Source organism: Oryctolagus cuniculus, chromosome 5 (genome assembly GCF_051225735.1).
Source record: "Oryctolagus cuniculus isolate XC-2025 breed Fujian yellow rabbit chromosome 5, ASM5122573v1, whole genome shotgun sequence".
Taxonomy (NCBI): Eukaryota; Metazoa; Chordata; class Mammalia; order Lagomorpha; family Leporidae; genus Oryctolagus; species Oryctolagus cuniculus.
In genome coordinates this window covers 65920108-65942660 of record NC_142871.1, presented here as the reverse complement: position 1 = coordinate 65942660, position 22553 = coordinate 65920108, and the positions used below count along the sequence as shown (strand labels likewise).

General features: G+C 41.9%; 1 protein-coding gene and 1 long non-coding RNA gene across 7 annotated transcripts in view; one reads left to right on the top strand and one right to left on the bottom strand.

The window, feature by feature from the left end:
• POPDC3 (popeye domain cAMP effector 3) overlaps positions 1–6458 on the bottom strand; it is a 54069-nt gene extending 47611 nt beyond the window's left edge. For 2 of the 6 annotated variants that reach the window (XM_089332814.1, XM_089332812.1), the window contains exons 1-2: positions 6224–6363; positions 5117–5217 (exon numbers count right to left, since the gene is read on the bottom strand). The gene's annotated coding sequence lies outside the window, so the exon portion shown is untranslated. Of the gene's footprint in view, positions 1–5116; positions 5218–6223 lie in introns of all 6 variants that reach the window. The other 4 variants (XM_089332813.1, XM_089332811.1, XM_070073748.1 and 1 more) reach the window with 3 other exon arrangements.
• Positions 5456–22553, top strand: part of LOC103349858 (uncharacterized) — a 118923-nt gene continuing 101825 nt past the window's right edge. Inside the window, exons 1-2 of the long non-coding RNA XR_016233504.1 lie at positions 5456–5473; positions 6027–6576. This is a non-coding gene — a long non-coding RNA (uncharacterized LOC103349858). The remainder of the gene's footprint in view (positions 5474–6026; positions 6577–22553) is intronic.

Sequence of the window (22553 nt, the reverse complement as noted above, 5' to 3'; positions counted from 1 at the left end):
AAAAAGTGTCTCGAGGTTGGAATCAAACAGGTCACAGCACAGTGTAGTAGAAGAACAGAACTAGAGACCGGCACCCCATGTAGGTGCCGGTTCGTATCCCAGGTGCTCCACTTCCAATCCCACTCTCTTCTTCTAGCCTGGGAAAGCAGTAGAAGATGACCCAAATTCTTGGGCTTCTGCACTTGTGTGGGAGACTGGGCGGAAGCTCCTGGCTCCTGGCTGCGGACTGACGCAGCTCCAGCCATTGCAGCCATCTGGGGAGTGAACCAACTGATGGAAGACCTCTCTCTCTCTCTTTCTTTGCATCTGACTCTGTATATCTGCCTTTGAAATAAATAAATAAATCTTAAAAAACAAAACACCAGAACTAGACACAAATGAACATGGCATCTCTTCCTGGTCTGACATTTAAACTCATGAAGCATGAGTGTCACACAGGCACAAGGATGTGTGTGCCCCACTCACACAGGCAACTTAGTTCCTGCTGAGTATTGTGAGCCCTAGGTTGTCAGTTCATTTCATTGTTCAAGAAAAGCCAGAATTAGACTTTATGGGGACTCTTCTAATTTTAAAATGCTGGTAACTAACATTTTTGCAAATATTGTTAAGAAGAGCCAAAGGTGGGGGCCGGCACCCTGGCTAACTTGGCTAATCCTCTGCTTGCAGCACCGACATCCCATATGGGTGCTGGGTTCTAGTCCCAGTTGCTCCTCTTCCAGTCCAGCTCTCTGCTGTGGCCCGGGAAGGCAGTGGAGGATGGCCCAAGTGCTTGGGCCCTGCACCCGCATGGGAGACCAGGAGGAAGCACCTGACTCCTCGATTTGGATCGGCCATTTGGGGGGTGAACCAATGGTGAACCAACGGAAGGAAGACCTTTCTCTCTGTCTCTCTCTCTCACTGTCTATAACTCTACCTGTTAAAAAAAAAAAAAAAAAAAACAAAAAAACAGAGCAAAGGTGAGCAGGCAAAGTTTCCAGAGCCAGATCTGGCTGAAAGCTGCTAGTCTGCAGCCTTGAGAACTCAGAGCTGCTAAGGTTCCTAGCAGAGCTCATAAATCTAGAGTAGATTTGCATCTTTTCATGGTTAGCTTTCTCTGCTGCCAGGCAAACTTCATCAGGAATTACCTACCCCAATGGTGCACTTAGAATCTTCATCTTAAATTCCCTTTCCCATCTGACCAAGTTACTAGTGAAGGAGAATAAACTGACTGATGGTTTTCATAAGTTGCCAGAACTTCATTTAAACTTGAACACAAAGAACAGAAAACAAAGCTGAGCTCTTATAACAGCAATTCCAAGAAAATGTTTAAAAAAATGTTTTTGTCTTTCTCACTTTTTCCTGTGGAGATTAAATTTCCTTTAACAACAGAGGAAACAAGATACTATCTATCATTCATGCACTGTGGCTTCCAGAACAATTATAATGTAACATGTGTTTGGAACTTGAATTTTAACACAACCCAGCCATCTCAAATGCAGGAAAAAATACAAACAGTGACAACCAACATCTGTTACCTACCTGCATGAAGTACTCTCTTTATGTGATTTCACAGCTACAAGAATAGGGGCAGGAGGCAATCTCTTTAAGAAAGATTCAGCCCAGTCAGAATCCAAGTATTCACTGCCGACCTATTGCTGTGTATACTAAGTTATACTTTCATTTAGGAATCAAGTATATTTTTTAAAAAAAATTTATACATAGTGAATGCATAAGAAAACAGAAGAAATCCAAATAGAAGGCAATTGATATGGAGAACAAAGATAAGACAATATAAGAACAATTGGCATCTGAAGTAGACAATTATAAAATGGAAAATAAAAATCATTTATAAGGGGAAATGTTCTTAAGAGGTTATTCCAATAGAAATAATATACCAGGTTCCATAGGAAGTCGCATAGTGTTTAATGATGACGTATCCTAGTTAAGTTTACCAAACTTCAAGCAGAAAAAGCAAGCTGACTGTGTGGGGGAAAATTCTGAGGCCAACCTTGGACTCCTTCACAGACCCATTAGACGCCAGAAGATAATGGAGCACGGGCTATGTAATGTGAGGCGAGGAAATTAGGGATCCAGATGTTACAACCTGCCAAACAGCAACTTAAGTGCAGGAATGAAAGGTGGACATTTCAAACATAAAACACACAGGAAATGAGCCCTTCCTGGAAACAAACACATGGTGTCAAAATCTAGCTAACCAGAGGAAAGGTCCATATGTTTATGTTTACACTGGAGATGCTAGGTAAAAGGACCAGCGATTGACCACAATTCTGCTTAGTTATAAAACTAAGTCTAAATAATATCCACAAAGAGGGTTTCAAGGTGCAGGGCAGATGTTCTGAACCCTCACAACATGAAAACAGATATATGAAAGGAATGGGAAAAGAAGTGAAACTACAGAAACCTTGGTCTCAAAATGCCATTGCTTCATCTTCTATAGCAGGAAGCCACTAACTATCTAAACTAATAAATATTTTAAAGATCTGACCTCAAGATATATTGAGAATCTTTTAATTTGGAAGACCTACTTAAGACTTGCTCTCTCTCAAGATGAAGAACTACGAATGTTAAGTTCAGCAATTCCTTCACTTTTATTATAGTTTCTTGTACATCTGTTAAAATATCATAAAAATTTTCACTAAATAAACATCTCTGGTATTATCCAATTAATGGAAAAATTTTAGACAAATCAAATTTAACAGAGCTTATTTGAGCAAAGAATGGTTCATGAATCAGGCAGCACTCAAAGCCAGAAGTTCAGAGAGCTCTGCCTGGCTGCCTGAGGAGTGAGATCTTACAAGCTGAACACCAAAGCAGAGGAATGACTTGATTGACTTAGCCAGGCCTCTGCCTTATTTGAGCAAGGTGTAATAAATTGGCTGTCTGTGATTGGCTGAAGCTTGGCTTATAGTGATTGGCTGATAACTGGCTATGTATCTTTAAAATAAATCTTATATTTTGATTTGTTTACAAATAGAGGGTGCAGTTTGTTACCTGGGAACTCAAAGTAGGGAGAGAGCATCTGGCTGATGTCCTCCTGCTCTGCGTTTAAATGTACAACCTTATTATTTATAAATGATTTCTATCTTCTATCAATAAGATCCTATTTTTAGAAATGCCTAGAAAGATAAATGGATTTTTTTTTTTTTTGGACAAGCAGAGTTAGACAGAGAGAAAGGTCTTCCTTCCATTGGTTCACCCCATAAATGGCTGCCACGGCCAGTGCTGCGCCGATCCGAAGCCAGGAGCCAGGTGCTTCCTCCTGGTCTCCCATATGGGTGCAGGGCCCAAGCACTTGGGCCATCCTCCACTGCCTTCCAGGGCCACAGCAGAGAGCTGGACTGGAAGAGGAACAACCGGGACAGAATCCGGCGCCCTGACCGGGACTAGAACCTGGAGTGCTGGCACCACAGGCAGAGGATTAGCCTAGTGAGCCGTGGTGCCGGCTGAATGGTTTTAACTTAATGTTAAAGAGGAATATTTCTGGATGCTAGAACACCATTTTTACTTTTTTTATATATCTGTACTGTTTATATTCTTTATAGTGACTTTTATAGAAAACAATGTTATTTTATATTCATTCAAAACTTTCAATATACAACTGTGAAATAATATAATAAAAATCCACAAATCCATCAACCAGAATGAACAAATATCAACATTGTCATATTTTCTTTAGATCTTTTCATGATAAAGAGAAATTCCACAAAAAAATGGAAGATCACCATGGATTGTTCTCCTCTGCCCTGCTCTGTCTACCCATTATCTATAAATAATTTATCTTTAACCATATTTAAATATTCATTAATCCAAAAAACTACAGTTTAAAATGAAATGCAGGATTAGGCCTATGTTTTTAATTTTTTCCTGATGCATAATTTTAAACATAAACAAAAACAGAGAACATAGTATACAATAAATCCCCTAATACTCATTACCCAGATTCAACAATTATCAAGATTTTGCCACATATATTTTTTGAAATTAAATGCAAAAACTATAAAGTGATGTTTAGCCTACTATTTGTTCAGTCAATAAGCAAACGCCTTCAAAGACAGGGGGAACCAGGATTAGCTGTACTCTCCCTGTATTCAGGCATCACACTGACCCATTTAGGTGTCACAGAAACTCAGCAACCTAAATATAATCAGTATCATTCAGAGTGCAAAATGAGGCTCAGGGAGGTGGGGATTCTTCTGACAGCTAAGCCAACTGCCCGTCATCCTACCACTACCCCACATTCTCTTCCTTGATGACCCACCCTGGCCAATTTCACAATGTGAGACAGTCACGGGAGGCTGTAATTCTGCTACACACACACGCTGAGATGATCTCACTTGAGATCCGTGTGAATTAATACCTGTATCTCTTGGGGTTGGAGGAGTACCCAGAATTGTCATAGGTAATTTAAATCAGCACCTTTGGGTCATTTATTTATTTTAGAAAGTCCTTTTGTAAGTTTCACTTTAAGACCTTTTCCTAGAACTATTTAGAAAAAAGGGAGAAACATTTCCGCTTAAAAAAAAAAATCTAACCAATGATTCAATATACTCATCTTTTATTAACTGGTGAGAACTTTGTATTCCAATGACCACCATTGCAAAAAAAAACAAAAAAAAAAACAAAAAAAAAACAAAAAAAAACTCAATTCAATTTGTAGGCTTGCAAATCTGTCATGGGTATTTTCCAAAGCAGTTTTGAAATTTCTTGCCTGCCATGTTGTTTTGGTATACTCATACTCTGTAGCAAACGCTTCCTAGCATTCTTGATCTTTCCAGGAGACTTTCAAAATAAACAGGCATGAGAGCTCTACTGTGTCAACCCTAGCAGTCAATTTTGCTGTAAGAAGTATGGGATTCTGGTTTCCCATGGCATTTTTATTTAATAGCAGAGAATGTAACCATTTAGAAGCACAGACTACACAATGATTCAGCTATTTTGAGACTGATAGGATTAAAGAAACTCAGCTATCAAATGTCTCCCCTTGAAACATCTAGAATGTCAAGGGCAGATCCTATGTTTCTTTGGACTTCAACTCATGTGTTTCCACAACTCCTGAAGATACAAGCACGGACTTTTCAGGATAGGAAAGAAAAAAAAAAAAAAACACAAGGATCACCTGGGATCTGAGATGAGCCAGATCTCTCCATTTTGCAAATGTGGAAACTGAGATCCGGTTTTTGTTTGAATTTTCTGTTCCATGTAGTTCTTAATTGGTTTCTACGCCAGAAAGAACAAGTAACCAAGTTACTATACTCTCACATGATGAATATTTTCATGCAACAGTCCCGAGAATTAAAAACAGGAGAACAAACAGCCACTAAACATAAATTGAAGTGGCAGCAATAGTTTCTTAAGGCCATATTAAAATCCAATTGTAATTTGCAAGTTTGCAAATTCAAAATACCGAAGTATTGGAGTCCAGGAAAAGTCAGGAAAGAAGGAAGTAAATCGAAACATGTTCAAAAGTGGGCTTGTAATTCTACTTTTCCGTTTATTTACAAACAGAGTCCTTCGTTTTTGCCAAATGTCTGCTGGCTAAAACAGTTTTTGCCCTAGCTGTATTTAGATTCGGTGTCTTCCTTTAAACCTCTCCTAAAATACAGATCATCAAAAACAATACCACTTCAACCGACCTGGGCGATAGGCTAATTTAGCGATTTACAAATCTCTTTAAAAAGATTTTATTTATTTATTTATTTTTATTTTTTGACAGGGGATCCCCAAACGGAGAAAACGGGTCTCCGTGACCTTTGATGAAGAGCTTTTCGGTGCGCCAACGCCTCCTCCCTGGTCAGACAGCAAAGGGCCTGACTGGGATCAGGGTTTTCACAAACCCCAGTTGGGCGCTAGGGTGGGGACCTGCGCCCCTCAGACCCGCGTTTCTCCCTCGCACTTCTGCTCTCCTGTTTGGGGGCTGCGAGGTGCCCGGAGCAAGACAGGGACCTGTGGGCGACCCGGGAGGCAGATTCTCCGGGAAGTCTCTCGGGCTCCCTAGCTGACCTGCGAGCCGCGTCGCCCACCCCGAGCGGCGCGGGCAGCGAGCGAAAGCCGGGCGGCTGCGAAGCACTGGCGCCCGGGGGTCGCGGCCTCGCAAGCCCCCACCCCGGGGCGGGGCCCGGGCACCAGCCGCGCCCGCCAAGTTGCCCCGCGCCACCGCCAGGTGCGAGGGCGCGCACAGCTGCGGAAGGCGGCGGCCGCGGCGACCCCGCGCTCCTCTCCTTACCTTTCCTCCCCGGCGCTGCGCCGAGCTCCGGCCATGCGCCCGCAGAAGTTTCCCACTCGCGTGCGCCGGCCCCGGCTGGCCGGCGCGGAAGCCCCAGCGCCCGGGCAAGCGGCGTGACCGCAGCCGGCTTCGGAGCGGCGCGGCTGCGCGGGCGGGGGCCGGGCACGGGCGCGCGCCCCAGGGCCCGGCGGAGGCGGGCGGGGGCGGTGGCCGCGCCTCGCTCTGCCCGAGCAACCCCAGCCCCAGAGAGCGGGCGGCGTGGCCGCCGGGGCGCAGGCCTGCTGGGAGTCCCGGAGGCCACTGCGGACCAAAGTTTCCAAAGACGCGCTTCCCGTCGTGTGCTCTGCTAAACGGTAAGCCCAGTGTAGGCTGTGGTGCCAGGCAGAGAGCGACGCGGCCGAGTAGTGCGGTGCGCAATACCTGCGTGCCCTTCCAGCTCCTGCTCCACGCGCTAACCGCAAAGCCAAGAGACGAAGGCCCGGAGGGCAGTGGGAATTTTCGGGTGTGTCGCACCCAGAAAGGTTAATGTCTTTATTCGAATCATTTGACGTCTCAAGAAACAAGTGGGTAAGGGGCATAGGCAATCATGAAAAAGGAAAAAAAGTTTAGAAAGCTGCAGTCAGTAATAAGGACATGTATGCAATATATAGCAGTAATCAAGCGTGTATTTTCTTCCTGTGAAATTAGCAGAGTTTTGATTTCGTGATCAAACAGAGTGGTGATGGGTGAGGGACCAGTGAGGAACAGGGTTTACTCAAGGATTTCATCTCCTTTCTCGTTCCCTTTCGTTTTATGTGACCATGTTGGTAAGAGTGATTCCAATAGCAAACACTTACTGAGTAATGAATGGCTCTTAAGCCCCGAATAACCAAAAAGCAAAGGATACTGATGGTAAAATTAACCCCCTTTAATTGAGACTGGAACTAAGGGTCAAAAATCCTCACACCCTTAACCCCATAAATGGCTGAAACCACTGGACTCCCTGGCCTTTGCTGTAACTCTTCATTCCAAGGATTTGCTCAGATGTTAGGAAGCCAGCTGAACTGGATCTAGTCCGTGGCAAATACATACACATTTGAAATATGGGTAGGGAAGTGAGAAGCCCACAAGCTTTGATGCCAGTTGTACTCCATTTTACGTTTAGATTTTAGTCTTTAAACATTTTTGAATGTAATTGTTTTTTAATTTATTTGAGAGAAAGACAGACACGCTTCCATCCCCTGGTTCCCTCCCCCAAAAGCCCAAACATGTCAGGGATGGGCAAGAGTAGAAGCCAGGAGTTGGGAGCTCAGTTGGGGTCTCCCCCACAGGTGACTGGAGCCTTCCCTGCTGCCTCTCCGGGTCTGGTTAGCAGGAAGCTGTAGTCAGGAGTGGGAACGGGGAACTGAACATAGGCACTCTGATGTCACTCAGTGTCTTCACTGCTGGACTACGCACACATCCCTTATTTCCACTTCTTATTTAATAGTGTTCTCCACTAAAACAAAAACAAAAACAAAAACCAGGAATCCTGATTCTATTCAGGGTTATTTTAAATTAAGAAACTCAAAAGCAGCAAAGATGGGCTCGTGTGACAGATCTTAAGGTAGCCCTGGTGATTTCCAGGAACTCCTAATATTCATGCTGTGATAAGTTCTCCTGCTTGAGTGAGTTGGGGCCCATCTAGCTTCTGCACAGTTAGTATGCCTGAGGGGATGGATGATCCGCCTGCCGTAATGTTATATAAGGCTCCTGCTTGTTAGCAGACTGTAGTGCTGTCTGGCTCAGTGAAGGGAAGCACCGGTGTTGGTTAAGTCCCCAAAACTAGGAGATAAAAGGCAACCTCTGGCCAACAGCCAGGCAGCAAGAAGTCAGGGCCCTCCACCCTATACAGCCGACAGTGTAAGTTCTCTCCACAGTCTAAGTGACCCCAGAGGGAGTTTTGTCACTGTGACCACTCCAAACCATCCGAAAGTACAAAAGTTTTCACCTGGTAGCTTGTTTTTCTCCCCTGATAGCTGCTCATGCTTGCAAAGGAAACCAAAGCAGGGAATTGTTTCTGAGGGCCAAACTGCAGGACCAGCCCAACTAGACTGATTCACCCTGTTTTCCCAATCCTCATAAGTCCCTTAGTATAATTCATTTACATGTTAAGACCTCCTCCCTGTGGCAGAGGAGGGGGCAGCTGACAAACCTGCTGCCCAAAGAAGGAGACAAAAAAGGAGTTTGAGCTCCCTAGAAAACACCACCCCTTCCAGAGATAAAGGGTGATGTGGTCCTCACCCCCTCCTCAAAGCCCACAGGTGTGGAGAATGCCAGTCCTCCCTTCTTCATTCCATAACCTTGGAAAATTCTCCATCTGCTGGCTGAATCCTGTCTCACCCGTTGACTTCTGCAGCACCCAGACCAGGGACCCAAGGAGAGGTTGAGAGCAGGGACCTCAGGGACCCAGCCCCAAGAGGACTGGTGACAGTTTCTTCCCTGGTCAGGTGTCCAGATGAGAACACAGAACACAACACCTTCATCGAAGCCTTGTGACACCCGAAGCAGAGGACTCAGTTAACACATTCCTCCGCTGACCCATCCCAAAATGGTCAAAGCATCCATAGTGTGCAACCCCTTCTTTGGTAAATGTTATGTCACATATTCCTGCCCTGTTGTGTTCTGATTTTTCTTTTTCTTACTCTTTTTAAGCATTTCCCTGTTGCCCTCTTGCATTCTTTTTTTTTTTTTTTTAACATTTCTTTATTTGAAAGAGTTACACAGAGAGAGATGAAGCAGAGAGAGAGCAAGAGCGCGCGAGAGAAGTCTTCCATCCGCTGGTTCACTCCCCAGTTGGCCGCAACGGCCGGAACTGTGCCGATACTAAGCCAGGAGCCAGAATCTTCTTGCAGGTCTCCCATGCAGGTGCAGGGGCCTAAGGACTTGGGCCATCCTCCACTGCATATAGTAGAGAGCTGGATTGGAAGTGGAGCAGCCAGGACTTGATCCAGTGCCGATGTGGGATGCCAGCACTGCAGGCGGTGGCTTTATCTGCTATGCCACAGCGTTGGCCCCCTGACTTTTCTTTTTCTTATGCCTTCTTATGCATTTCCCTGCCTTGATCACGGCAGATTCTCCATGAGATGGAAGTCTGATAGAATGGTGCCCCACAGAGAAGCAAAGGTCTCGGGCTCCCTGGGACTTCCAGATGTGTTCCTGCTTCAGAGATTGTGGGTTGTGAGGTCCACAGCCTTGCTCCATTCAAGTCCTTGGGGATATTCACTTGACTGAATCTGCTGTGGCTGAACAGGGACACTGTGGAGTCTACCTGTAGCACTCAAGCTGCACAGGAGCAGGTGAAGTGCTAAACCATGTCCAATCTGCTTACCGTCACAAAGCTTCATTGAGGTTCCTAGGGTCTTCCTGTTTTCCTCCAGTGGACATCAACTTGTTCCCCCTCCAAGCCTCAACTTTTGGGATTTAGGTACTTGCTTGTCAATTGTGCCTCTACTCTCCGATGCAAATCCACCTGGCTTGCCTCCCTCCCTTCCTCTCTTCCTTCCTCTCCCTCCTTTCCACCTTCTTTCCATCCCTCCCTCCTTCCCTCGTTGTTTCTTTCATTATTAACCCTTGAATAGTCCTCTCCAGTTCTTTCTCCATGTCCCTCATCTTTTTGTTATTTTGCCTTTTTTATTCTGTAAGCAACATACAAGTATGATGTCATATACTGATGTATGTTGTGTGGCATTCAACTGCATTTGTCAGACAATCAAATAACTTGAAGCTCATCTCTTCATATATGTATAAACATTATGTTTAATGAATGTACAAAATTAGTACATAACAAGATTTCCATCCCCTTAACTATTTAGGTTGTTTCCAGTATTCTGATATGATAAGCCAGTTGTCGTGCCTAACTTCTTGGGCACACATGTGATGACTTCCCTGAAGTATATGTCTAGGAGTAAAGCTTTGATCAGGTCCATTTTCATCTTATTGGCCACTGACTAATTGCTCTCCAGAGTGGCCATGCAGTTCACACTACTGCCCACTGTAAGAGACACACCTTGCTGTACCACCCACTGACACTCTGTCGCACCCAACTCATAGTTCCTATTCTGCTTCTCTCTCATATTCATTTTCTTCTCTTTTTTCTCATCCTTCTCTTCTTCCTGTCTTGGTTTCCCTGGCTCTTTTTTTTTTTTTTTGTAAGATTATTTATTTTTTTGAAAGTCAGAGTTACAGAGAAGCAAAGGCAAAGAGAGAGAGAGGAAATAGAGAGTGGTCTTCCATCTGCTGGTTCTCTCCCCAGATGGCTGCAGTGGCTGGAGCTGTGCTGATCTGAAGCCAGGAGCCAGGAGCTTCTTCCGTGTCTCACACACAGGTGCAGGGGTCCAAGGACTTGGGCCATCTTCTAATGCTTTCCCAGGCCATAGCAGAGAGCTGGATTGGAAACGGAGCAGCTGGGACTTGAACCGGTGCCCAAATGGGATCCTGGCACTGCAGCAGGCGGCTTTACTCCCTATGCCATGGCGCTGGACTCCCCTTAGCTCTTGTTCTCTCTTTCACACATACACATAGGTTCTTTTGCTCTTTTCTTCCTCCTCTTCTGGTTTTTTTTTTAGTTAATAATTTTTAAATTTATAAACTGACTTACATGAAAATATCTGGGTCTGCAAATGTGCATTTACAGAGTAATTGCCAATGCTGCACTGTGTTTTATGTCATCCTCTCCCTGTACTTATTTTATTGGGAGAAAATCCTCGTGACATAAAACGAACTATTTTAAAGTATATAATTCAGTGGCAGTTAGTAATACAAAGTTGTGCAAGCAACACTGCTCTCTAGTTCCAAAATATGTCATCCTCTCCCAAGCAAACCCTGTAGCCATAGGGCCTTCACTCCCCAAGTCCCCCTTCTCCCAGCCCCAGGAGCCACTGATCTGCTTTCACTTTCCATGATTTGCCTGTTTTTGATGTTTCCTATAAATGGAGCCATACAATATGTTACATGGTATATCCGGTCTCTTTCACGTAGAATAATGTTTTTGATATGATTCCATATAGTAGCGTGTTGGAACTTCATTATTTTTGTGCCTGAGTAATATTCCATTGCACAAGTATGCCACAATTTGTTCATTCATTCACTTGTTAATGAACAGTTGGGTAGATCTGCCTTTTGATCATTGTGAATAATGTGTTGTGAATATCTGTATATGTGCTTTTCTTTGAATAACAGTTTTCAATGCCTTTGTGTATACAACATGAGAGGATTTTGGGGGTCCTATGGTAATTCTCTGTTTAACTTTTTGAGGACCTGCCAAATTATTTTCAATTGCAGCTATACAATTTTATATCCTTACCAGCAGTGAATAAGAGTTTCCATTTCTCTACGTCCTTGACAATATTTCTTATTTTCCATTAAAATTATATGAGGGCTGGTGCTGTGGTACTGTAGGTTAATCCTTCTCCTGTGGCACCAGCATCCCATATGGGTGCCACTTCTAGTCCCCACTGCTCCTCTTCCAATCCAGCTCTCTGCTGTGGCCTGGGAAAGCAGTAGAAGATGGTCCAAGACCTTGGGTCCCTGCACCCACATGGGAGACCGGGAAGAAGCTCTTTTTCCTGGCTTCGATCAGCTCAGCTCCAGCCATTGTGGCCATTTGAGGAATGAACCAGCGGATGGAAGACCTTTCTCTCTGTCTCTCCCTGTCACTATCTGTAACTCTGCCTCTCAAATAAATAAATAAAATCTTAAAAAATTATATGTAGCTAGCCTAGTGGGTATGAAGTAGTGTCTCTTTGTTTGGATTTGCCTCTCAATAATGATTCATGATATTAACATCTTTTCATGGGCTTGTTAACATCTTTTCATGAGCAGTAAATATTTTCTTTGGATAAATGTCTACTCAAGTATTTTGCTAACTTTTTGATCAAGTTGTTTGTCTTGTTATTGAGGTGTGTGAATTCTTTATATATTTTGGATATCATATCGTATCAGATATAAGTTTCAAATATTTTCTCTCAGTATGTAAGTTGTCTTCATTTTCTTGGTAGTGTCCTTGGATGTAGCTTTTTTTTTTTTTTTTTTGACAGGCAGAGTGGACAGTGAGAGAGAGAGAGACAGAGAGAAAGGTCTTCCTTTGCCATTGGTTCACCCTCCAATGGCCTCTGCAGCCGGTGTGCTGCGGCCGGCGCACTGCGCTGATCCGATGGCAGGAGCCAGGTACTTATCCTGGTCTCCCATGGGGTGCAGGGCCCAAGCACTTGGGCCATCCTCCACTGTACTCCCTGGCCACAGCAGAGAGCTGGCCTGGAAAAGGGGCAACCGGGACAGAATCCGGTGCTCTGACCGGGACTAGAACCTGGGGAGGCGCCGCAAGGCGGAGGATTAGCCTAGTGAGCCACGGCGCCGGCTGTAGCTTTTTCTAATATCTGATTTATCTACTTTTTCTTTCACTGTTTGTGCTTTTGGGGGTCATATCTGAAAATTCATTACCAAATCCAAGGTCATGAAGATGTACCTCTACGTTTTCTTCTAAATGTTTTAAAGTTTACTGGTTAAACTCTTATATTTATGTCACTGATGTATTTTGAGTTACTTTTTGTATATATTGCTAGGTAGGAAATTCAACTTAATTCTTTTGCATATAGATATCCAGTTGTCCCAACACTATTTGCTCAAGCATCTATCTTTACCATTGAGTGGTCCTGACACCCTTATCAAAGACAATTGACCATAGATGCTTGAGTTTATTTCTGGACTTTCAATTGTATTTTAGATATTGATCTCTTTGTCTATCCTTATTCCAGTACTATACTGTTTTGATTACTAGTAAGTGTTTTCCTTTTTTTCATCTTTCCTTTCTCTTTTTAAATACATTTTGAAATCGGGAATTTTGAGGTTTCCAACTTTGCTTTTCCCCTTTCGGGATTATTTTTACTATTTGTGATCCCTAGCAGTTCCATATAGATTTTATGATCATCTTTACCATTTCTTCCATGACAGTCATGGAGATTGTGATAGGGTTTACAATGAATCTAGAAGCCACGCTGGGTAGTATTACCATCTTAACAATTGTAAGTCTTCCCATATATAAGCATGGATGACTTTCACCTTATCTCAGGATTCTTTATTTTCTTCAATGTTTTATAGTTTTTAGTGGACAAAACTTATACCTCCTTAGCTGAATTTATTCTTTTACTATTTTGCATTTATTCTCACTCTCCATGTATGTTTGTTCCTCTTCCTTATTTAATTTATTTTTTGGTCTCAGAAGTTGAATGTTTTCTTATTTAAATACCGACTCCAGGGCTAGGTATTTGGTGCAGTGACTGAGATACCACTTGAAACACCCACATCCCATAGTAGAGTGCCTGGTTCAAGTCCAGCTCTGTTTCTGATCCACCTTCCTGCTGATGCATATCCCAAGAGGCAGCCAGTGATAGTTCAGGTATTTGGGTTCCTGTAACCCACATAGGAGGCTCAGACTAAGTTCCAGGCTCTTGGCTTCAGCCTGGCGGAACCCTTGATGTTGCAGGTTTTTGGGAGAACAAACTGCCAGATGGAGGATATCATCCCACCACACCCTTTGCCATTCAAATTAGAAAATTTAAGTGCTAAGTCCATTACAAAATTTTAGAGTTTAAGACTCTACCTCCTTAGTCTTTCTGTACTCTTGCTTGTAGGAAATCTTTGAGCTTCCTTTTTTTTTTTTTGCACATCTCAGAGTCAAGGCTGTCAGCGGAACTCCCAGAAATGAGAATGACATATATGTCACACACACACACACACACACGCATTTTTTAATGTGAATAGGAGCCCAGCAGGTCTTAGGGCAACAAGACCCAGCTTGGGGGTTCAGTCAGAGGAAGAAGAAACCTTATGAGGTGCACTCCAGCAGAGCATAGTGGCTTCAGTAGGTCTCTATTGGCACCCAGGACAATCCTTAGTCATTTCTGTTGCTGTCTGAAGCAAGTGCTGGGTAGTATTTCTTATTGTTCTTTATTTGTTTTTGATTGTTTTCCTTCACCTTCACAAAGGTTTTTGCATCTTCTCCATTTGAACCTGCTCTTAAAGTTAGCCCCTTGAGAGGTTTGAGAGCTTTGAGATTTTAGGTGAAGTTCCCATCTTATGGAAGATGTCTGGACCTCTATCTACCCAGAGACTCTTGGTCTCTGAATTTAACAGTAAGACTAATTGCTTGGAGTAAATTGGGGGATCTCCACGTGTTCAGGATTCTTATGAACCTCGTAAACACTGATATCTCAGGAGCTTCTAGTTGGTTGAGAATTTCTGTTTGTGAGTATGCATCTTCTTGAGATGTTTCCTAAAAGATGAACCATAAACTTCAGAGTATCCCAGTGAGGTCCAGGCAACTTTCAGTGGCTCATTTCTCCTCCTGAGCTGTATTCTTACATAGGACAATGAGCAAAAGATTTAGATTAGAATAGAATACTGGTTTATATGAAGCAACAATGCCTAAATTCTTACATGATCAAAACTATATCATCATTACTTTTACATAAATTTTGTTCAGAATAAAACATTAATTCATGAAATTCAGAACATAGTTAACTAATAGTTATATCTCAAAATGGTAAATAAAATTGTAAAAATATGTAAAACTTATAGTGGGATCTAGGCAACAGCATTATTGAGGTTATTAAAAAGATAAATACTAATATATAAAAATGAATAATAAGTGATTGTGAGAAATTTCTATTTTATTTAATCACATACAAAACTATGATGTAAATAAAAATGGAAAAATTGCAGTTGTCAATATATTGTAGAGTATAAATTTATTCAAACAATCATAAAGAAATTTAAATTCTCATCAAATGAGATTCAATTAAAATATGTAAATATTAGGCAAATACATAATTAAACTTTTTTATATTATAACCACTCAAAAATAATATTCTCCTTTACATGCTGTCCAGATGGTGTTGCTATATAAATAGCTATAAAATGAATGCAAATCATGTCTGGGCCATATAAACATTATTGTCTGAGAAAATTGGATGGAGAGCTAACTATTGTCCAACAGCTGTTTTTCTAATTTGTGTCAAAGAAGTTCTCAGAAAACATTTGAAGGCCACAAGTCAGCATTTGGAAGAACTCTCACTGTATTCCACGGCAGGAACTCGAGCACAGCCAGTCTTTGAGGTTCTCAAAGGCATGTGACTAGAACCAAAGCATGGGTATCCACTCTCACTTATTATTCAGTATTGTCCTAGAAGTTTTAGCCAGAACCTATAGGTATGAAAAATAAATAAAAGACATAGAAATATGAAAGAAGAGAGTCAAATTATTCCTTTTTGCATGACAAATTCCTGTATTAAGAAACTTAAAGACTATTAGAACTGATAAGCAAATTCAGTAAATTGAATACAAAGTCAACACACAAAATCAATAGCTTTTTTACACACACACACACACACACAGGAAAAGAACCCAATATTCATGGGTTGGAAGAGTTAATATTATTAAAATATCTATTCTACCCAAACCAATTTATAGACTCAACATAATCCACATCAAAATACCAACGGCATTCTTCACAGAATCAGGAAAAGCAATCTTAAAATTCATATGGAGGCACAGAAGCTCCTGGGTAGCTGAAACAATTATGAACAAAGAGAACAAAGCTAGAAGCATCACAATGCCAGATTTCTTTTTCTTTCTTCTTCTTCTTTTTTTTTTTTTTTTTTTTTTTTTTTTGACAGGCAGAGTGGACAGTGAGAGAGAGAAAGAGACAGAGAGAAAGGTCTTCCTTTTTGGTTGGTTCACCCCACAGTGGCCGCTGTGGCTCGTGCACTGCAGCTGGCGCACCATGCTGATCCAAAGCCAGGAGCCAGGTGCTTCTCCTGGTCTCCCATGTGGGTGCAGGGCCCAAGGACCTGGGCCATCCTCCACTGCACTCCCTGGCCACAGCAGAGAGCTGGACTGGAAGAGGAGCAACCGGGACAGAATCCGGCACCCTGACTGGGACTAGAACCCAGTGTGCCAGCGCCGCAGGCGGAGGATTAGCCTATTGAGCCACGGCTCTGGCCCACATGCCAGATTTCAAGACATTCTATAGATAATCTAAGTAAACAACATGGTGTTGGCATAAAAACAGATGCATAGGCAAGTGAAACAGAATAGAATTCTCAGAAATGAATCCACACATCTACAGTCAGCTGATCTTTGACAAAGGTGAGAAAAACATGCAATAGAGAAAAGACAATCTCTTCAGTAAATGGTGCTGAGAAAACTGGATATGTTTATGCAAAAGATTGAAACTCCTCTCCTCCTCCTATCTCTCATTCTATACAGAAGTTAACTCAAAATGGGTCAAAGATCTAACTGTAAGACCTGAAAATATGAAATTGCTAGGAGAAAAAATAAGGGTAAAGGAATTGGAATAGGAAACAATTTTTTGAATAAGACCCCCAAAGCACAGACAACAAAAGCAAACATAAACAAATGGGATTATGTCAAACTAAGAAACTTCTGCACACAAAAGGAACTAATCAACATAGTTAAAAGACAACTGACAAAATGGGAGAAAATATTTGAGAACTATTCATCTGGCAAAGGATTAATATCCAGAATATATAAGAAACTCAAGAATCTCAACAACAAAAACCCAAAATATCTAGTTTAGAAATAGGCAGATGAAATGAAAATAGACATTTCTTATAAGAAGAAATACACATGGCCAAACAGATACATGAAAAAAATACACATGGCACAAGTCACTAGCCACCAGGGAAATGAAAATCAAAACCATAACGAGATATATTTCACTTCAGTTAGGGTGGCTGTTATAAAAAAGATAAGATATGACAAATTCTGGCAAGAATGTGGAGAAAAGGGAACTCTGATACGCCTCCAGTATATTGCAATGCAAAATAGTGCAGCCATTATGAAGAATAAATAGTACAGAAGCTCCTCAACAGCCTAAAAGTGTATCTACCATGTGACCTATCCCACTTCTGGATATATATCAGAAGGAAACTACATCAGCATACGAAAGAGGTATCTGTACTTCCACGTTCATTGCAGCACTGTTCACAAAAGTCGAGATATGGAATCAGTCTAGGAGCCCACTGATGGATGAATGGATAAAGAAAATGTCACACACACACACACACACCCAATGGAATATTATTCAGTCACAAAAATAATGAAATTTTTTATTACTTTTTATAGTTTTTTATTTTTATAAGGTAAACAAATTTCATGTATTTCACATATATAGATTTAGAAGCAGAGTGATACCTCCCACCCCGTCCTCCCTCCCACCCATAATCCCACCTTACCTCCTCCTTCCTTTCTTATTCTTTTTTTAATTTTTATAATGACATTTTCAGTTTATTTTATAACCATGAGATTAACTCTCCACTAAGTAAAGAGAAGAAAAACACTCTTTGTCAACAGTAGAGACAAAGGTTGTAAACAATAATCAGTCCTCAGAATGTCAGTTTCACTCACATAGATTATATTTTAGGTACTCTTTTAGTTACCACAGGTCAGGGAAAACATATTTGTCTTTTTGGGACTGGCTTATTTCACTAAGTGTAATGGTTTCTAGTGGCATCTATTTTGTTGTGAAAGACAGACTTTCATTCTTTTTTTTAATGGTTGAGTAGTATTCCATAGTGTAAATATACCAAATTTTTTAAATCCAGTCATCAGTTAATGGGCATCTGGGTTGATTCCATATCTTGGCTATTGTGAATTGTGCTGCTATAAACGTGGGGGTACAGATGACTCTTAAGAATGAAATCTTGACATTTGTAGCAAAATGTTTGAAAGTGGAGATTGTTAAGTGAAATAGGGCAGATGCAAAAAGGCAGATACCACATGTTGTCTCTCATATGTTGAATCAAAAAAAAAAGAAAGTAGATCTGAAATTAAAAAATGATTATAGAGGGCAGAGTGAGGGCTGGATAATGAGTACCAAAACACAGTCAAATAGAAGTAATATGTTCTAGTGTTCACAGTACATTGAAAGGACTGTAGTTCACAATAATATATTATGTACACCATATAAAGAACTGAAGAGAGGAAAGGTAGGGAAATGGAAAGGCTAGTTGCCTGGCTTGATCAATTTTTGCTGTGTGTATGTGTTGGAATATCACACTGTACCCTGTAAGCATGTGCAAGTATTGCATGTTAATGAAAAATTTGAAACAGTAAAATGATTTTTTAAAAAAGAGCAAAATGGCTGGAATGATCCAACTGATTATGAAACCTAGGAAGAAATGGGGTTTTCTTGGCTTGGCTGATGGTAGGGGACAGAGAACAGAGGTGCCTGTTTCTGTCTGTGCTCCTCAGATCACTGCATCTGGTGCAAATTCATTCATTCAATGAGCATTTATAAAATAACATCATATGCCAAGTGCTGTTCTGGACACAAATGGGCTATCGCCCAAAGCTCTCACTGTGGTCCATTGCTACATCATGGCAAAGATTTAAGCTCAGTAGTTCACTGTAAAACCCAAATTCCAAGGAAATTGACTTTAGGAAAGAAAGCATATTGGCCTTTAAATAATTTCTGCCCATATCTCATATTTTTAATATGATTCCTAAGTGTCTTGACCTGGTTGATTTAATATATGGGAATAGTGGATGGGACTGGGACATGACTGGTTTTTATCACATTGGGCCAGCCAGCGTGCCCCAGTTTCCCTAATACTTGGTGACAATTTCAACTTCAAGGACTATAATTTCTCCAAGAGGGGCAGATTTTTTTACCCTTAATAAAATGAGGCAAAGATAGTTCCCAAATTAATCAGCTTATTGCAAGCTGCATGAAGCAGAACAAGCAAAAATAAGCAAAAGGAATCTCTGAAAAACTAGGGAAAATAGGTAAAAGAAAATTACTGGAGCATAGTGTTAGTAATGAACAAAACAACATATGTCCATGGAAGAAACTTTGTAATGTTCCAGGAAACACTGCCCTTCTGAGTGATGCTGGGTGGTCTAGCTGCTGACAAGGGCTGTTCACTCCAGCACTTGCTGCCTTTGCAGAGCGAATTCTCACAGGGGATGGAGTCACAGCAGGACATGTCTTAAATGGCAGTTTGAAGATGCTAACATTTATTGTTTCTTCTGAAAATATATTATCTTAGCTTCCAGATATTTGCCCTGGAGGAAGTCCTGGATCCCAGCTGTCTCATCTGTATAGGGTGCATAGTTATTAGTGTGGCTATCAGTGGGCCAGTGTGAAATAACCGGCCTCTTTGCTAACAGCCAGTCACTTGGCTCCATTACAGCTTGTATTACAAAAAAGGCTCAAAATGAAGCTAGTGCTGTCAGTGCATGGTTATATTAATCATAATTAAAATACCAATTTACTTAGATTTATAAGAATCATAACACAGCAAGACCTACATCACAATATCTACCCTATGTGGTAACATTTGGAATTGAGATATAATGCAAAGAGAAAAATATTATGCAAAAGTGTCTCACCATATTAAGCCCTCTATTAGGGCTTGCTGCTAAGATTTTAATTAGGAAAACACATTTTAAAATTCAGTAGCCTTAAAGGATTTTTAAATCACAAATCATCTCTGCGTTCTGGAGGATAAAATTGGTATTCATAGCTAGAAGTGAAATGGAAAGTCACTAGAAAGTAGGACTACAAACCAACTAAAATGAAAAGAAAACAAGAGATGTGTGTTCTTGTATAAGGCCTTTATGATTTCTACTGGTTCTCTTTCAATATTATACTACATTCCAAACACAATTGTATTAAGAAATTGTAGTTGAAACTTTTTGTTTAGAAATGTTGGTTGTCTTATTAGTCCTTTCATAAATGTTAGTGGACTATTGGTATCAGCATCATTTTTGGCAGTTATGCGACTAAAGATTACAGAACTGTAAAGAACAGTACACCTCTACGGAAGATCATCAAGATAAGGCACTACTGAAGCACCAGCTCCTAACGGTTGTGAGATCAGACTGCTAAGTCTACCCTTGGCCTGCTGGTTAAGTGGGGTGAGCCATGTTGAATTTTCAGATTAGTGGAGCCCAGGGCCTTAGTGATTCAGAGGCTTATCATTCATGCTCATCTTCATTAATTCTTCTTGGTTTTTTAGTATTACCCATACTTCTGAGTTAAAATTGAAATGAACTAGATATTAAGCATCACTCGACTTTTAGCTTTGTGTGTTTGTTAAAGATGGGGTGAGAAAACTATCTGACCCATTAAAGTGGGGATGCTGAATTGGACCTGGAGGAAACTCAACACTCGTCTGTAGATTTGCTTCTATTAAGTGGCATGATGCAAATGAAGCCCTCAGCACAGTGTCTGGTACATATGTTACATATACGGATCTTCTAGTAGGAGTGGTGCTTTTCTTCTCTTTTTTGGTATTGAATTGTGTATGTATGCTTAGAAAAAAACAAAAGTGAGACCTCTTTTTTTTTTTTTTTTGACAGGCAGAGTGGACAGTGAGAGAGAGAGACAGAGAGAAAGGTCTTCCTTTGCTGTTGGTTCACCCTCCAATGACCACCGCGGCTGGCGCTATGCGGCGGGCATACCGTGCTGATCCGAAGCCAGGAGCCAGGTGCTTCTCCTGGTCTCCCATGCGGGTGCAGGGCCTAAGAACTTGGGCCATCCTCCACTGCACTCCCAGGCCACAGCAGAGAGCTGGACTGGAAGAGGGGCAACTGGGACGGAATCCGGTGCCCTGACCAGGACTAGAAGCCGGTGTGCTGGCGCCATAGGCGGAGGATTAGCCTAGTGAGCCATAGTGCTGGCTAAGGTGAAATCTCTTTAAAAGGAATGAGGCCACATAAAGAATCCTGACTTTATTGTGGACCAGGCAGTTTGCATAATTGGTGTCCTTCACAAGCCTATTTATACAGAGGGATGAGCTGCTCGGGTGGGCTCAGGGAGCAATGCCCAGTAACCTTTGCCCTGGTCTTACCAACTGAACAGTCGGAGGTCAGTAAGTGTCCTCTGTGCACTGTCTCCAGGCCAGGAGGTAGGGCCTGGACACATGGCACGTAGATGGTAATCCATCTCAGGGATGTCCTTTGAGTTCTCCATGGGGAGACAAAAGGTAAAGCAGGTGCTTTTGGGACCACCTGCCTGGCACAAGTACCCTGGAGCAGTCCCTTTTCCTGGGAATTGTGTCTCTGGTTCTCATTCCCTCATCCTTACACAAGAGGAAGACAGTGATGTGTGTTGCCCCTTAGGAGAAGCATTCCAAGAACCAGCTGGTTGTAGAGAGGGAGGGTTTGAGCCCTCTCACTTTGCCGTGCTGATTCGTGGCATCCAAGGTGGGTTCCCAGAACAGTAAGATGGAACGGTGTCTCAGGAGGCTGTCTGCCCAGCCCCATCTCTAAGGAGAGCTGCAGCCAAGCAAGGAAGACAGCCAGGGCTGGTTCCTTCTCTGCTGCCCTGCATGACTTCTTGATGGCTCCAAAGCCTGGCAGCCAGAGATGCCCTCTCTGTTCCTCCCTAAACCTTTCAACTCGCAAAGCAAATCCCCCTTGGGACTTCTGTTGAGCAGGTTCCTTAGTCTTCTCTGGACTACCTCCAGTTTCTGTACACTTTGAATTGACGTTGAGGAACTCAAAGCTCAACATTTCCTCTAATAGATACTGAGCAGTCTTGAGAAGAGTAGAAGACAAATTGTATGCCTTGGTGTCTTAGAACAGTGGTTCTGGGCAGAGGGAGTACATTGTAGAGAGAAAATAGGGACTCCCCATGTCCTAGGGATCTGAGATGAGAATTCAGCTCTACAGTTTGGCTTACTTAGCTTTGTCTCAGTCCTTCACAGGTAAAGTAGTAATAATAATCCTTAAGGTCATGAAGAGTGAGATGGTATATTCAAAGTGCTTGGCTTATGTTGTTCATGGTTTTCATATAAAAAGTCCTTACACAGAGGCCAGTTTTCGCAGTGGCAGAAACGTGATCTGTTCCAAAGGTGGAGAAAGAAAACATCTCTAGGAGACTTCCCAAGAATCATAACTCTTCTGAATTCTAAGGGATTTAACTCAAAGGGAGTTCTAACTATCTTTAATTTTTACCTTAAATCCCAACTTCAGAGCCTACCTCCATGATAAAATCCAACTGAGATGAAACTCTTAGAATTTTACGATTCTCTGGAGTTTACAAAAGCACTTCTATAACCCACTTTTTTTAGGCTGAGTGATTTGGGAATCATTGCCCCAAAGATAAATAACATTTATGGTCCTCACGGAGAGAAAACTCGATGTAGAAATGTCTTCTTCAGTCCCTGGAAACAGAAGTCCCATGAAATGGAAGAAAAAAAAAACCTTTGATGCAAGCAAATATGAGCAGTGTTTGTAGTATTCAATGGATAAAAGAGACTTACCCATGTTTCTAGAATGACAT